Source organism: Ursus americanus, chromosome 17 (genome assembly GCF_024610735.1).
Source record: "Ursus americanus isolate L20-20 chromosome 17, mUrsAme1.1.p, whole genome shotgun sequence".
Lineage (NCBI taxonomy): Eukaryota > Metazoa > Chordata > Mammalia > Carnivora > Ursidae > Ursus > Ursus americanus.
The window spans coordinates 20,682,574-20,697,336 of record NC_142143.1 but is presented as its reverse complement, the minus strand read 5'-3'; the positions used below and the strand labels follow the sequence as shown (position 1 = coordinate 20,697,336).

At 35.2% G+C, this 14,763-nt stretch overlaps 1 protein-coding gene across 1 annotated transcript in view; it reads right to left on the bottom strand.

The window, feature by feature from the left end:
- BLTP3B (bridge-like lipid transfer protein family member 3B) overlaps positions 1-14,763 on the bottom strand; it is a 118,397-nt gene that overhangs the window by 94,904 nt on the left and 8,730 nt on the right. The window lies entirely within an intron of this gene.

The following is a 14,763-nucleotide window of genomic DNA, read 5'->3' as shown; positions in this document are numbered from 1 at the left end:
GATAGATGAACAATATAAAAAAGGAAATCAGTTGGAGGGACACAGGAACCAAATGAAAGCACTCCCAATGGCTAAAGCTGGAACAATTTGGCAACAAAATAAATTATCAGATTATAACTCAAAATATAAAATAAATATACATGAGTATATATAGATACAAATACATGATTGAATAAATAACTGGGAGAGAAGAGATAAATCTTCCATACAGAAAATTTCCAAATAACGTAGGTTTTCTCTATTCCAACCTCAGGGAAATGGAACATAACCCCTCATTCCTTTCTGTGGCTGCTTTTCTTTCCAAAATATACAGTATGAAAGTGGGCAAAAGAGTAACGGTACAGTGGAGAATCTGACAAAGGCCAACATCAACAAAAAGACACGTTGATAGTATGTATCTTTGATATGAAATACTAAAAATGGCATTTTACCTCTGTGGTCTTCTTGCCTAAAAGCCATAACCCATTCTAATCATGAGAAAAACATTATACAAATACTGACTGAGAGACACTGAACAAAATATCTAACCAATACTACGGAAAACTCTCAAGATCAAAAAGAAGGAAAGTCTGAGAAACTGTCATAGTCAGGAGGAGTCTAAAACAAAATGATAACAAAATATGTGATATTCACAATGAGATCCTAGAACTAAAAAAGGAAATTAGGTAAAAAAAAAAACTAAGGAAATGTGAACAAAGTATAGGCTATAGTTAATAATAATTTATAAATACTGGTTCATTAATTGTGACAAATGTACCATACTATGTAACATATTAATAAGGGATGGACTCCAATGCTAGTGAACTGTGTCCTTTTCAACTTTTTCAAATAGTCCATGAATAGCTAATTCTTAAAATCTGTTTTTCTCAACCATAGAAAATCTGTCATGCATACCTTATTTCAAAGGGGTAAATGATTCATGAAAAGTGTTTGAGAGCATAAACCCAAAGCATAATACAGGAGTAAATTCTTATTAAGACTATGAGAAGCCTAATAAAAATCTTTGCTAGAGGTCTCTCAACCAATATTATTTCTTGATTCATAAAATTTTTCAGAATTTCTTATATCCAGATTTTTGTTATTAGTAACTTAGCAGAGAGCATTGTGCAGGGGAATACATGACTGCCTCAAAACTGCTACCCAAAGTAAATACTTCCAAACCTGACAACCTGGTACTGATTTTTACAGAGTGAATACAAACAAGAAATCCAAAGCCTATTTTCTTTTTCCACAGAAAGATATTTTTAATAGAGACTTTCAATAGAGAAGCTGACCAGTATACCCTAGTAAAATGAGATGTATGAACAGTGTTTTACTGAATTACATGGTAATCCTTCTACAAAAATAAAAAGATCTATAATAAAGGAAATCTCTCTCTCAGACACACATACACACACACACAAATAATAGGGGAGATGGGATGTGAGGTATATGAACACTCTTTATACTATACTTACTGCCTTCCTATAAACCTAAAAGTATTCCCCACCAAAAAATCATATTTAAAAAAATCATTTGAGCGTCATATGGAAGATTTATCCATTTTGCTGTATGTAAATTTCATTTTAAAAAGTTATTGCAATAAAAATATCAATTGTTTCCATATCCTAGCAACAATAGGAAACTAAAAATTTTAAAGTACCATTTACACTAGCATGACAAGTATGAAATTTTTAGGGATAAATCTGACAAAAGGTATGCAAGACCTATATAGTGAAAACCATAAAATGTTGATGAAATTTTAAGACATAAATAAATAGAGAAACACATAAGTAAATCAAAAGGCTCAATATTTTTTAAGATGTCAGTTCTCCTCAAATAGATTTATAGATACTGAGCAAATACTCCAGCAGGCTTTTTGGGAGAAACAGGTTGATTCTGGAATTTATATAAATATACAAGATGTGGAATATCAAACTAACTTTGAAAAAGATGAACAGAGCTGGGAGGCCTTGTACTTCAAGACTTCTTAAAAAGCTACAGTGGGGGGCGCCTGGGTGGTTCAGTCGGTGTAGCGTCTGCCTTCGGCTCAGGTCATGAGCCCAGGGTCCTAGGATGAACCAAGCGTCAGGTCATGATCCCAGGGTCCTGGGATGAACCAAGTATCGGCCTCCCTGCTCAGCGGGAAGTCTGCTTTTCCCTTTCCCTCTGCCCCTCCCCCAACCCCTGCTCCTTCTCTCTCATTTACTCTCTCCTCTCTCAAACAATTAAATAAAATCTTTAAAAATATATATATAAAAAAAAGTTACAGTGGGGCACGTGGCTGGTTCAGTAGGTAGAGCATGAAACTTGATCTCAGGGTCATGAGTTCAACCCCCACATTGGGCACAGTGCTTAGTTTAAAAAAAAAAAAAAACAATTATAGTATTCAAGATAGTTAAGATTGGTGTAAAGACAGACCCGTGAACAACGGAACAAAATAGAAAGTCCCAAAATAGAAACAAATTTATAGTAAGGGGATTTTCAACAAAGGTGCAAAAGCAAATCAATGAGAAAAAAATAGGGGTGCCTGGGTGGCTCAGTCTTGATCTCAGCTCAGGTTTTGATCTCAGGGTTGTGAGCTTAAGACCGCGTGTAGATTTAAAAAAAAAAAATACTATTTTCAATAAATTGTGTTGGAACAACTGTATAGGCACTGCCAAGAAAAAAAAAAGAACCTTGATACTTACCTCACACCATAAACATGTATTTAAATAGACCACAGACCAAAATCTAAAAACTGAATCCATAAAATCGCTTTAAGAAAATAGAGGAGAAAATATTGGTGATCTAGAGCCTGACAAAGATATCCTTTTTTTCTTTTTTTCAATATTTTATTTATTTATTTATTTATTTGGTGGGGGGGGAGAGCACGAGCAGGGGGCGGGGGAGAGGCAGAGAGGGAGTGGGAGAGGGAGAAGCAGACTCCCTGCTGAGCAGGGAGCCTGATTCAGGGTTCAATCCCAGGACAGTGAGATCATGACCTGAGCCAAAGGCAGATGCTTAACCAACTGAGCCACACAGGCTCCCAGACCCTAGCAAAGATTTAACAAAACAAAAATGCACAAATCATAAAAGCAAAAAACCAATAAATTATGTTTTATCAAAATTAAAAACCCCACCCATCAAAAGACACTGTTACTAAAGGAGAAGCCACAGAGGGGGAGGAAATATATTTACAAAACATGTTTGAAAAAAGACTTTTACTTACAATATATAAAGAACTCTTATAATTCAAAAATAAGACAACTCATTAATAAGCAAAAGATTCAGACTCCCAAACCAAAGAAGACATACAGATGGCAGATAAGCACATGAAAAGATGTACAATATAGCCAGTTAACAGGGAATTGCAATTAAAACCACTCCACCATTTACCCACTAAAATGAGAAAATTAAAAGACTGTTGAAGATACGGAGCAACTGGAAATCTCACACTACTGGTGAGAATATAAAACGTACACTTCAGAATGCCGTTTACCAGTTTCTTAAACACTTATGTATGTACCCACGTATAACCCAATCAACCTACTCCTAGGCATTTACCCAAGAGAAATGAAAAGCATGTGTCCTCACAAATGTTTACATTGTATAATGTTTACACCAGCTTTGTTTATAATAGTCAAAAACTGGAAACAATCTAAATGACCATCATCAGGCGAATGGATAAACACATTATGGAATATTCACAATGGAATATACTCAGCAGTAAAGAGAGAATGCATACAACAAAACATATTAATTGCAAAATAATTATACTGAGGGAAAGAGGCCAAAAGAAGGTATATGATTCATTTATATAAAATTCTAGAAAATACAAACTAATCTAAGTGAAATAAAGTAGATCATATAATAATAAAGGATGTGGCAGGAGGGGAGGAAGGAGAGGATTACAAACAGACATGAGGAAACTTAAGGACATATGTCAAAATTTCATCAAACTGTATACCTTAAATATGTACAGTTCACTATATATAAACCAAATATATTTCAATAAAGCTGTTTAAGTCATATATAAAAAATGCTTATACAAGAATGATTTTCTTTACTTATATATTAAAAAAATAATCAAGCTAAACAAACTATAAATTGAGAATGCTCAATAAAGAAGGTAATTTATCACGAGCACACCTTCTCTCTCTCTCTCTCTCTCTCTCTCTCACACACACACACCTCCAACCCTACGTATACTGGTGGATATATACTTCCTAATAAAAAAGAAAATGGACTAGTTACTTAATAAAATATAAGGAAATCAGAATTTTTAAGATATATGAACCGTGGGTTTTGAAAACCATTCGTAATTTGTCATCTGAAGATATGAGAAGCAATTTTAGGCCAAGTTAAAAAACAGTAGATCACGCAGCACGGAGTGTGCTTGGGATTCTCTCTCCCTCTCCTTCTGCCCCTCCTACTTGTGTTCTCTCCCTCTTTTTCTCTCAAAATAAATAAATAAATCTTTAAAAAAATAAAAATTAAAAAATTAAAAACCGAGTAGATCAATAAGTAGCCTTTATACTATGAAAAAATATCAAATAATTTTAGAATTTTAGCACCTGAAAAGTTCCACTAATCCAGGCTTCATCTTATAGTGTAAAATGTGAAGCCCAAAAGGGTTTAAGTCAACTGCTAAGGTCATACCAAGGCAGAGCCAAGACTATAATCAAATTTGTATAATTTTAACTTACAAGGTATTTCAAGATTAATTACTATTTCATTATCATACTGATTGATTTTCAATTCAACAATATTTAATAAACATTTCCTGGGCATTATAGGAGTATATGGCAATTCTTATCTTAAAGGAGCTTTCAATGTCAATTTGAGGCATTTTAAATATTTAAGGCATAAATGTTATTTTCTTCAAAGAAAATGATAGTGTTAATAGAATAAGAATCAAGTTATGTTCTATACATACACACACACACACACATATATATATATATATACACATATATTAGTATTCTCAATTTACAGAGTTTGTTTGGCTTGGTTGTTTTTATAATATACATGTAAGGAAATCAACCAATCTTGTCTAGCCAGTTTTTTCACATTTAAAGAACTGAAAGTTTTAAAAAATGGAAGAGGTTATAAGCTGGCAGCCTATGAGCTTTGTTTTACCCACAAATACATTTTGTCTGTCTGCACAGTGTTTTAAAAAACCTAAATGGGTGGCTAACATTTAAAATGAGTAGACCCCGTATTAAAATCTGGGTTTCCTAATTTTGTTGAAATATTGGAAGATCTGACACAACTACACATGCATCCTTCATGGCAAAAACTGAGCAATGATTAGGCTCTTGGGTAACTTACACAAATAAGACATAATTACTGCTTTCAAAAACCTCATAGTCTACAAGCACATAAACAAATCATGGCAGTACATTATAGTTTTATAATGTGCAAAGCACTGTGTGACAGATATTACAATAAAAATGAGAATAGGATAAGATGGAGGTACACGAGAAATAGTGATCATCTGTTAAAAACACTGTTTAGGGAAGGCTTCATGGAGGAGGCCAAACTTGAGCTATGTTTTTTAAGAGTTAAGTTTCTGCCAGGTGAATAGGGGAGAGGAGGACATTTTAGGCACAGCAACAGCATGTTCAAGGTTACAGGATCACATACAGTAGGCATGGATGAAATATAAGGCATTGGGTAGTTTGTTAAAAAACGGAATGACTTTGAAAGATGGACTGAAGATCATGAAGGACTCTTGCATCCCATGCCAAGGAATGTAGGTTTCATCCTACACATCTGTATTGTTCCCACAATGCTCCTAAGAAGACTCATGATTCAACGTAGCTGGGAGAAGAAATAAAAAGGGAAAAGATGTAATAGCTGATCACCCTAATTACTGATTCAACCAAATTACTAAAAGGTAATTTATGAGCTAGATGGTCTTTGTTCCATTAACAAGGAGCCCTACTTTCTGCCTATCTTATGCAATTAAGTTCTATTTTAATATTTCTTTGGACAAAATTTCTACTGTTATAAAGAAATTTATTTTTTTAAAAAGCTTGAACATAAGCCATTAAAAATTTTCTACCAATCTTTACATGATACACCACATTAACAAAACAAAGGATAAATATCATACGATCATTTCAATAGACACTGAAAAAGCATGTGAAAAATTCAACACCTATTTACGATAAAAATTCTCAACAAAGTGGATATTGAAGAAATGTACCCCTCAACATAATAAAGGCCCAAAGACAAATCCACAGCTAACATTATACTCAACAGTGAAAAGCTGAAGGATTTTCCTCCAAGATCAGGGGCAAGACAAGGATGCTCACACTTACCACTTTAATTCAACACAGTACTGGAAGTCCTAGCCAGAGCAATTAGGCAAGAAGAAGAAATAAAAGGAATCCAAATTAGAAAGGAAGAAATAAAACTGTCAATTTGTAGATGATATAATACAATATATAGGAAATTCCAAAGACTCCACCAAAAAACTAATAAGAACAAATGAATTCAATAAAGTTACAAGATACAAAATTAACATACAGAAATGGGCTGCACAATAATGAGTTATCAGAAAGAAGTTAAGAAAACAATCCCATTTACAACTGCACCAAAAAGAATAAAAGATCTAGGAATAAATCTGACCAGAGAGTGAAAGACCTATATACTCCGTAAGAAACCGATAAAAGAAATTGAAGACAGCACAAATAAATGGAAAGATATTCTGTGCTCATGGAATGAAAAAATATTGTTAAAATGTCCATACTACCCAAAGTAATCTACAGATTCAATGCAATCCCCATCAAAACATCAATGGCATTTTTCACAGAACTAAAACAAAGAATCCCAAAACCTGCCTGGATCCATGAAAAGACCCTGAACAGCAAAAGCAATCTGGAGAAAAAACAAAGCTGGAGGTTATCATGCTTCCTGATTTCAAATACTACAAAACTGTAAGTAATCAAAAAAGTATGGTCCTGGCATGAAAACTTAGACAAATGTATCAATGGAATAGAAAAGAGACCCCCAGAAATAAACCCATACATATATGTTCAATTAATCTATGACAAAGAAGGAAAGAATACACAATGGGGGAAAAACAGTTCTCTTCAATAAATGGTGTTGGGAAAACTGGACAGCTACATGTAAAAAAAATGTAACTGGGCCACTATCTTATACCATTTACAAAAATAAACTCAAAATGAATTAAGAACTTGAATGTGAAGCCAGAAACTATGAAACTCCTAGAAAAAAAACAGAGAGTAATCTTTTTTTTTTTTAAAGATTTTATTTATTTATTTATTTGACAGAGAGAGAGACAGCCAGTGAGACAGGGAACACAGGCAGGGGGAGTGGGAGAGGAAGAAGCAGGCTCCCAGCATAGGAGCCTGATGTGGGGCTCGATCCCAGAACGCCGGGATCACGCCCTGAGCCGAAGGCAGAGGCTTAACGACTGAGCCACCCAGGCGCCCCCAGAGAGTAATCTTTGACACAGGTCTTAGCCATATTTTTTTTTTGAACCAGTCTTCCTAGGCAAGGGCAACAAAGGTAAAATAAATAAGTGGCATTACATCAAACTACAAGCTTTTGCATAGCTGAAGAAACCATCAACAAAATGAAAAAGCAACCTAACTGAACGAAAGAAGGTATTTGCAAATCATGTATCTGGTAAGAGGTGAATATCCAAAATACATAATAAACTTATACAACTTAATATATAAAAAAAACAAAACAGGGGTGCCTGGGTGGCACAGCGGTTAAGCATCTGCCTTCGGCTCAGGGTGTGATCCCGGCATTATGGGATCGAGCCCCACATCAGGCTCCTCCGCTATGAGCCTGCTTCTTCCTCTCCCACTCCCCCTGTTTGTGTTCCCTCCCTCTCTCGCTGGCTGTCTCTATCTCTGTCGAATAAATGAATAAAATCTTTTAAAACAAAAAACAAAACAAAACAAAAAAACAAATACTATTTAAAAATGAGGAGAGGATGTGAATAAACAGTTTCCCAAGGAAGACATACAGAAGGCCAATGGACACATGAAAAGATGCTCAACATCACTAATCATCAGGGAAATGCAAATCAAAACCACAAAGAGATACCACCTCACACCGGTCAGATTGGCTATTATCAAAAGGACAAAAAATAACAGGCGTTGGTGAGGTGTGGAAAAAGGGAACCTTCATACACTGTTGATGGGAATGTAAAGTGGTGCAGCCACTACGGAAAACAATATAAAAACACCTCAAGGGGCACCTGGGTGGCTCAGTCGTTAAGTGTCTGCCTTCGCCTCAGGGCGTGATCCCAGGGTCCTAGGATCGAGCCCCGCATCGGGCTCCTCCACTGGGAGCCTGCTTCTTCCTCTCCCACTCCCCCTGTTTGTGTTCCCTCTCTTGCTGGCTGTCTGTCAAATTAATTAATTAATTAATTAATTAATTAATTAAAATAAGAAAGAAAGAGAAAAAGAAAACGAACGAACCTCAAAAAATTAAAATTAGAACTACCACACAATCCATCAATTATACCTCTAGGTATATAACCAAAAAACAAAGAAAACAAAACAACAACAAAAAAAAAAACCCACCAATTCAAAGAGATAGATGCACACCTAGGTTCACTGTAGCACTATTTACAATAGCCAAGATATGGAAGCCATCTAATTATCCATCAATAGATGAATGGATAAAGATGTGGTATAAATACATAATGTAAATTACTTGGCCATAAAAAAGAATGAACTCTTGCCATTTGCAACATGGATAGACCTAGAGGGTTGTATGCTAAATGAAATAAATCAGACAATAACAAATACCATATGATTTCACTTATATGTGTAATCTAAAAAAAAAAAAAAGCAAATGAACAAACAAAACAAAAAGAGACTCACGGATATAAGAAGCAACTATTGGCTACCAGACTGGGGAGGGGTTGGGGGCTGGGCAAAATAGATGAAGGGGATTAAGAGGCACAAATTTCCAGTTATAACATAATTAAGTCATGAGGATATATGTACTGCATAGGTACTACAGCCAACAATAGTGTAACAATTTTGTATGGTGACAGATGGTAACTAGACTTATTGTGGGGTTCATTTTGTAATGTATAAAAACATCACTATGATGAGGCACCTGGGTGGCTCAGTCCGTTAAGCATTCAATTCTTGATTTCAGCAATTGGTTTCAGCACCGGTCATTATCTCGGGGTCATGAGACTGAGCTCTGCATCTGGGCTCTGCGCTCAGTAGAGCTTGGGTTTCTCTCTCCTTCTCCCCTTCACTCTCTCTCTCTCTCTCTCTCCCCCTAAAATAAATAAATAAATCTTTAAAAATAATACATCACTATGGGGGCTCCTGAGTGGCTCAGTCAGTTGGGCATCTGCCCTTGGCTCAGGTTGTGATCCCAGTGTCCTGGGATTGAGCCCCGAGTCAGGCTCCCTATTCAGCAGAGGAGTCTGCTTCTCCCTCTCTCTTTGACCCTCCCCCTGCTTGGGCTCTAGCTCACTCTCTCTCTCAAATGAATAAATAAAAGAACTTTTTTTAAAAAAAATCACTATGGGGGTGCCTGGGTGGCTCAGTCATTAAGCGTCTACCTTCAGCTCAGGTCATTATCCCAGGATCCTGGGATCGAGCCCCGCATCAGGCTCCCTGCTTGGCGGGAAGCCTGCTTCTCCCTCTCCCTTGCCTGCTGCTCCCCCTACTTGTGCTCTCTCTCTCTACGAATAAATAAAATTTAAAAAATAATTACTATGGGGGCACCTGGGTGGCACAGCGGTTAAGCGTCTGCCTTCGGCTCAGGGCGTGATCCCGGCGTTCTGGGATCGAGCCCCACATCAGGCTCCTCCGCTGTGAGCCTGCTTCTTCCTCGCCCACTCCCCCTGCTTGTGTTCCCTCTCTCGCTGGCTGTCTCTGTCTCCGTCGAATAAATAAATAAATAAAATCTTTAAAAAATAATAATAATAATTACTATGATGTACACATGGAATTAATGGGATACTGTGTGTCAATTATACTTCAATTAAAAAAAAAAGATTTTTACCAAGAAGTTAAATGGTAAGATTAGCATTTTGAACAGATCTCTCCAGTAACAGTGCCAAGGATAGAATAAAAAAGTATGAGACCAGAAGGAAATGAGAATGTTTATTTGCAAGAGTAACACAAGAAATGATAAGTTAAATCTGGGTCATGACAACAGAGATATTCAAGTCTTACTGATGTCTACATTATGCCAAGAAGTCTGCTATGTGCTAGGTTCAGGAAAAGGAAGATAAATTTAAGAGTTATTTAAATAAAAAGGTATCATAATTGAATAAAATGAGAAGATAAAGAGAGAAAAGGAATTAAGTTTCGTAGGTGACTTGAATAAGCAAATGGATAGCTGTGGTTTAAACTAAGAATAAAACTGTAACACCTCATCTTCAATAAGCTAAGCACAAACCAAGCCAAATAAAGGTATGTTAAGGAAGTGTAATCTAAAAAAAGCAAAGGATTACAACTATGGCTATACTTCAGGGGCAAAGGTCCCAGAGGATTTACTAGAGGTATATACAAAACCAGAACCATCTTTGAATGCCTTTATAAACAACATTCTTAACTACCAATATCCTAAAGATAATCTCAAAGGTTTCCCTAATGGTCTACCTAAGGTTAAAGCTTGGCATCTTTCCCTTGGCAATTGTGGTTTAGACCCAGACACCCAAATGATAGCAAAGAATCAAGGCAGACAAGAATACTGGAAAACAATATTTAATTGATCATATCTACACAATTGCTAACATATGGCCAGGAAGTTTATCAAAGGTCACATTACTCCTCTGTAATGAGTTGCATAATTCTGCTCATGGTTAATCATTTTTTTAGGACTTTTTTTTTTTTTTTTTAAGTAATCTCTATACCTAACATGGGGCTTGAATTCACAACCCCAGATCAAGAGTCACATGCTCCACCAACTGAGCCAGCCAGGTGCCCCAATCATGGTTAATCTTTAATTACCAATTTCTCACTAGACTTTTAGAATAGGTTCAAAGTATTTATGCAGATAAATTTCCCAAGCACTACAAGTGTTCAATAAGTTTCTAGGTTTTTCATTAAGTCCAACTTGAAAGAAATTCAGTGTCATTTCCTTGAATCTGGTTTTATAACATAATTACTTTCCCTGATAATGAATTTTTAAAAGGGGTAAGGAGAAGTAATAAATGGGGTGGCAAGTCCTGTATTCCTCAACTCTATTTTCACTACTGTTCATAAGAATCACTTCAATATCTTTGATAAATATTATAACTAACATTAAATACACAAAATAAACTCTTAAGTCCTTCAATGAGAAGTGATGAAAACATTTTCTTTATCAAAAGAGCCTTCATACCTCATTAATTACATTAGACGATGAACTCTTACTCATTAAAGAGTAGATCAAATGCTAATTACTATTTCCAAATAGCTGACTGTAAGTTATAAAACTCTTTTAACAACAGAAAGAGTTGGTTATAACTTTAAGTGCATTGCCAAACCTTACATATTAGAAAAGACACTCTAAGAGAGGAACTGCATGAGCCTGTAGCTACGGTAAACAAAACAAAACAAAAAAAAAGGAATAAGAAAAAGAAATCAGTATCTGACTAATACAGTAAGAATTAAAAAATATTCTCAAAGTATCTTTATGTGGGGCAAAATAAGTGCTTGCATATGTAAAAAGAAAGAAAAAGAAACCCAAAACGATGGGGAATAGAAGTATTACCTGAGGGCAGGAAATTCAGACAAAAGGTCCCTAATTCCTGGTGAAAGCAAGTAGTCAGTTGCCAGGGTTTCTTAGACTCCTTGATTATGAAATTCACAGCACACCAATCTCCACCACAGCCAGCAGGGATCGCTGCAGGGAATGGGTACACAGGGGACATAGGAGGGAGCAAGTTTAAGGGAAGGAAGAGGAAAGGAATGATATGATAAAAATATTTAGCTGTGATGCACTTAAAAAAATACAGTTGTATTTCACACTGGAATAACTAAAGGCAAATACTGCTTAAATTCTAAGATAAATTAATCATTTGTGCTTTCCCTCATTCTCTCTCTACCACTGGTATTACTACTACTCCAACAATATTTTAAAAAATGTTTATATTAAAAACATTAACAAAAATGAGATAGCTCTGTTATACAAGTTACACGAAGACTTTACTGTAATTCAACATTAAATCAAATCAAATAGGACAAACACTCTAAAAGACAAGTGATTTACAAATAAAAATTATCAAATTAGTTTAACTGCTAAAAAGCCCATTTAAAACTGTAATCTTCAATTCATTTTATGGAGAATACTAAAAAGTAAATTAGCTATGAAAAGTAACCCACAAACCAAAGAGAGATCCAGCAATAAATTATATCTATATATACAAAAGCAAATCAGAGAACTAGAGTATTTATCAAAACAAAAAGTTTTTAATCTAAATTTCTTGGATATGAGTCATCTGCCAAAAATGTATTCAGGGCAACCAATTTATATCCTATATATTCTATAAAGGCCAAAGTTAATCCAGTCTCTAGTCAGCTGAAAATGTTTCTGAACAACTACTACGTGTAACAATAATGTGCCAGATGCTAAAGGTACAACAGTGAACAAGATAAACACAATCACTGCCTTCAGAACGCAGTCTGTCAGAGTGATTCTGTCCTTAAAGAGCTGACAATCTAGAGGGCACCTGGCTGGCTCAGTCTGTGGAGCACGGCGTTCACAAGTTCAAGTCCTACACTCATGAGTTCAAGGCTTAAGTTAGGCATGGAGCCTACAAAAGAAAGAAAAGAAAAGAAAAGGAAAAGAAAAGAAAAGAAAAGAAAAGGAAAGAAAAGAAAAGAGAAAAGAAAGGAAAAGGAAAGAAAAGAAAAGAAAAGAAAAGAAAAAAGAAAAAAAGAGACGACAATCTATAGGACTAAAAACATGAAATTTTTGTTGTAATAAAATATTTTAAGACCTAAAGGAATTAAAAAATGAAGACCAATGAAGACTAGCCTACTTAGTTAAAGCTGCCTATGTAAGATGTGCAAGCAAAATGAAGCCCGAGAGGATGAACTGGCAAGAAGGAACGTAGACAATCTGGCTACCGTAATAAGACAACAAAAGATGGGCGAAAACCGAAAAAAGGACAGAAAGTGTAGCATTGGAAAACAGTGGGGAAAAAACTGCAGCCAAGTTTCTAGGATCTAAAGTATCCTTAATGGGGCACCTGGGTGGCTCAGTTAAGTGTCTGACTCTTGGTTTCGGCTCAGGTCATGATCTCAGGGCCCTGAGATGGAGCCCAATTCCCCCACTGACCTTGGGGAACCAGCTTGCGGATCCTCTCCCTCTCCCTCTGCCCTCCTCCCACTCGTGTGTCTACACTCTCGCTGTCTCTCTAGGGTAAATACAGATATCTTTTTAAATTTTAAAAAAGTTGAGTATCCCTAACTTCTCTAAATAACCACTTTAAATATTCCCTTGGTATGCATGCCACTGTTCAAGCAAAGAGATTTAATAACTATCCATTTTATATCACATAAACTGTTGTTTATGTATTTTTATTTCATTACTTCTTTACAGTTTCTCTGGACTTAGACCATCTCTGTCTCAGTGTCTCTACTTCCATTAAAGTTGCATATGGTACTTTGTGCCTATCTCTTAAGACCTACATTTTATCCTGATATCTAATTATCTACCATACGGTTTTCAGAAGGCATTTATAGTTCTTAAGTTCATTTATATATCTTATAGATCTTCTGTAAGTATTGGTGGAAAGGATAAATGATTTATCAATGGGAATAATCATACTTATAATACTCCTTAAAGATAATATAAATCTTAGATTTATAATGTCCCTTTTTATAGTATAGTTCATTTATATATAAATTCCATCACAGCAGAAGAAAACTTTGGAAAAGGAACTGAATTTAATATCTAACAACATAGTTTCAGCAAATTTTTAAATGACTGAATTTTCTGGTATTTTTAAGTTTCTCTCTAAATATTAATTCCTAACAATAAAATTACAAACAAAAGGTTTAACAAACAGACAACAGTAGAGGTAAACAACACTTGATGTCATGCTAGCAGTGGCAAAAAGAAGCCGGAGAGCTCTCTCTTAATGGTATTTTTGGGTAGAAAAGAGTACATACACATACAGCTAAAATTAAGTCTTAAAGAAGGGACTCACCTAGAGATTCAAAATTTATGTGTAACATTCATTTTGGCTGGGAGAAGTTTCAAAATAAGTCAATGAATTATCAGACAGACTAAAGTAAATCTAATGTCTGAAAAAAAAAATAACTATTATATCCTGAATCATATTTGCTGCAGCTCTCAATTTTGTTTTAATAACTTGGTCCTGATGTGATAACTGCTCATATGTCACTCATGGAAACAGTCATAAAGTTACACCTATAACTTACATTTAATCTGAGCTCCAGTCACTAATAACAACTAGTTAAATGCCAATATTTAACAGAAATATTAAATTATTCATCCTAATATATGCAAAATAATGTGCAGCGTTTAGAACATATATAACTGATAAGAGATCTACTGAGGAAATATTTAGATTGGCAACTGCAGTATTAAGGCAAAGTGCAATATTGCAAAAAAATTATACAAGTATAAAGAAAAGGAGAAATTGTGCTTTCCCAACTTCACAGAATTGCTAAGTCAGAAGGCTATGTTTCCCAAGCTTCAGAGGACTACAGAGTCAAAGGATTTCCATATAATAAAAGAATCTCCTAAGGGATACTGCATGCAACAGGATGGTGAAATACCATGAAAGAGTAGTAAGACTGAAATTTTATAATAAATAAATGCTGA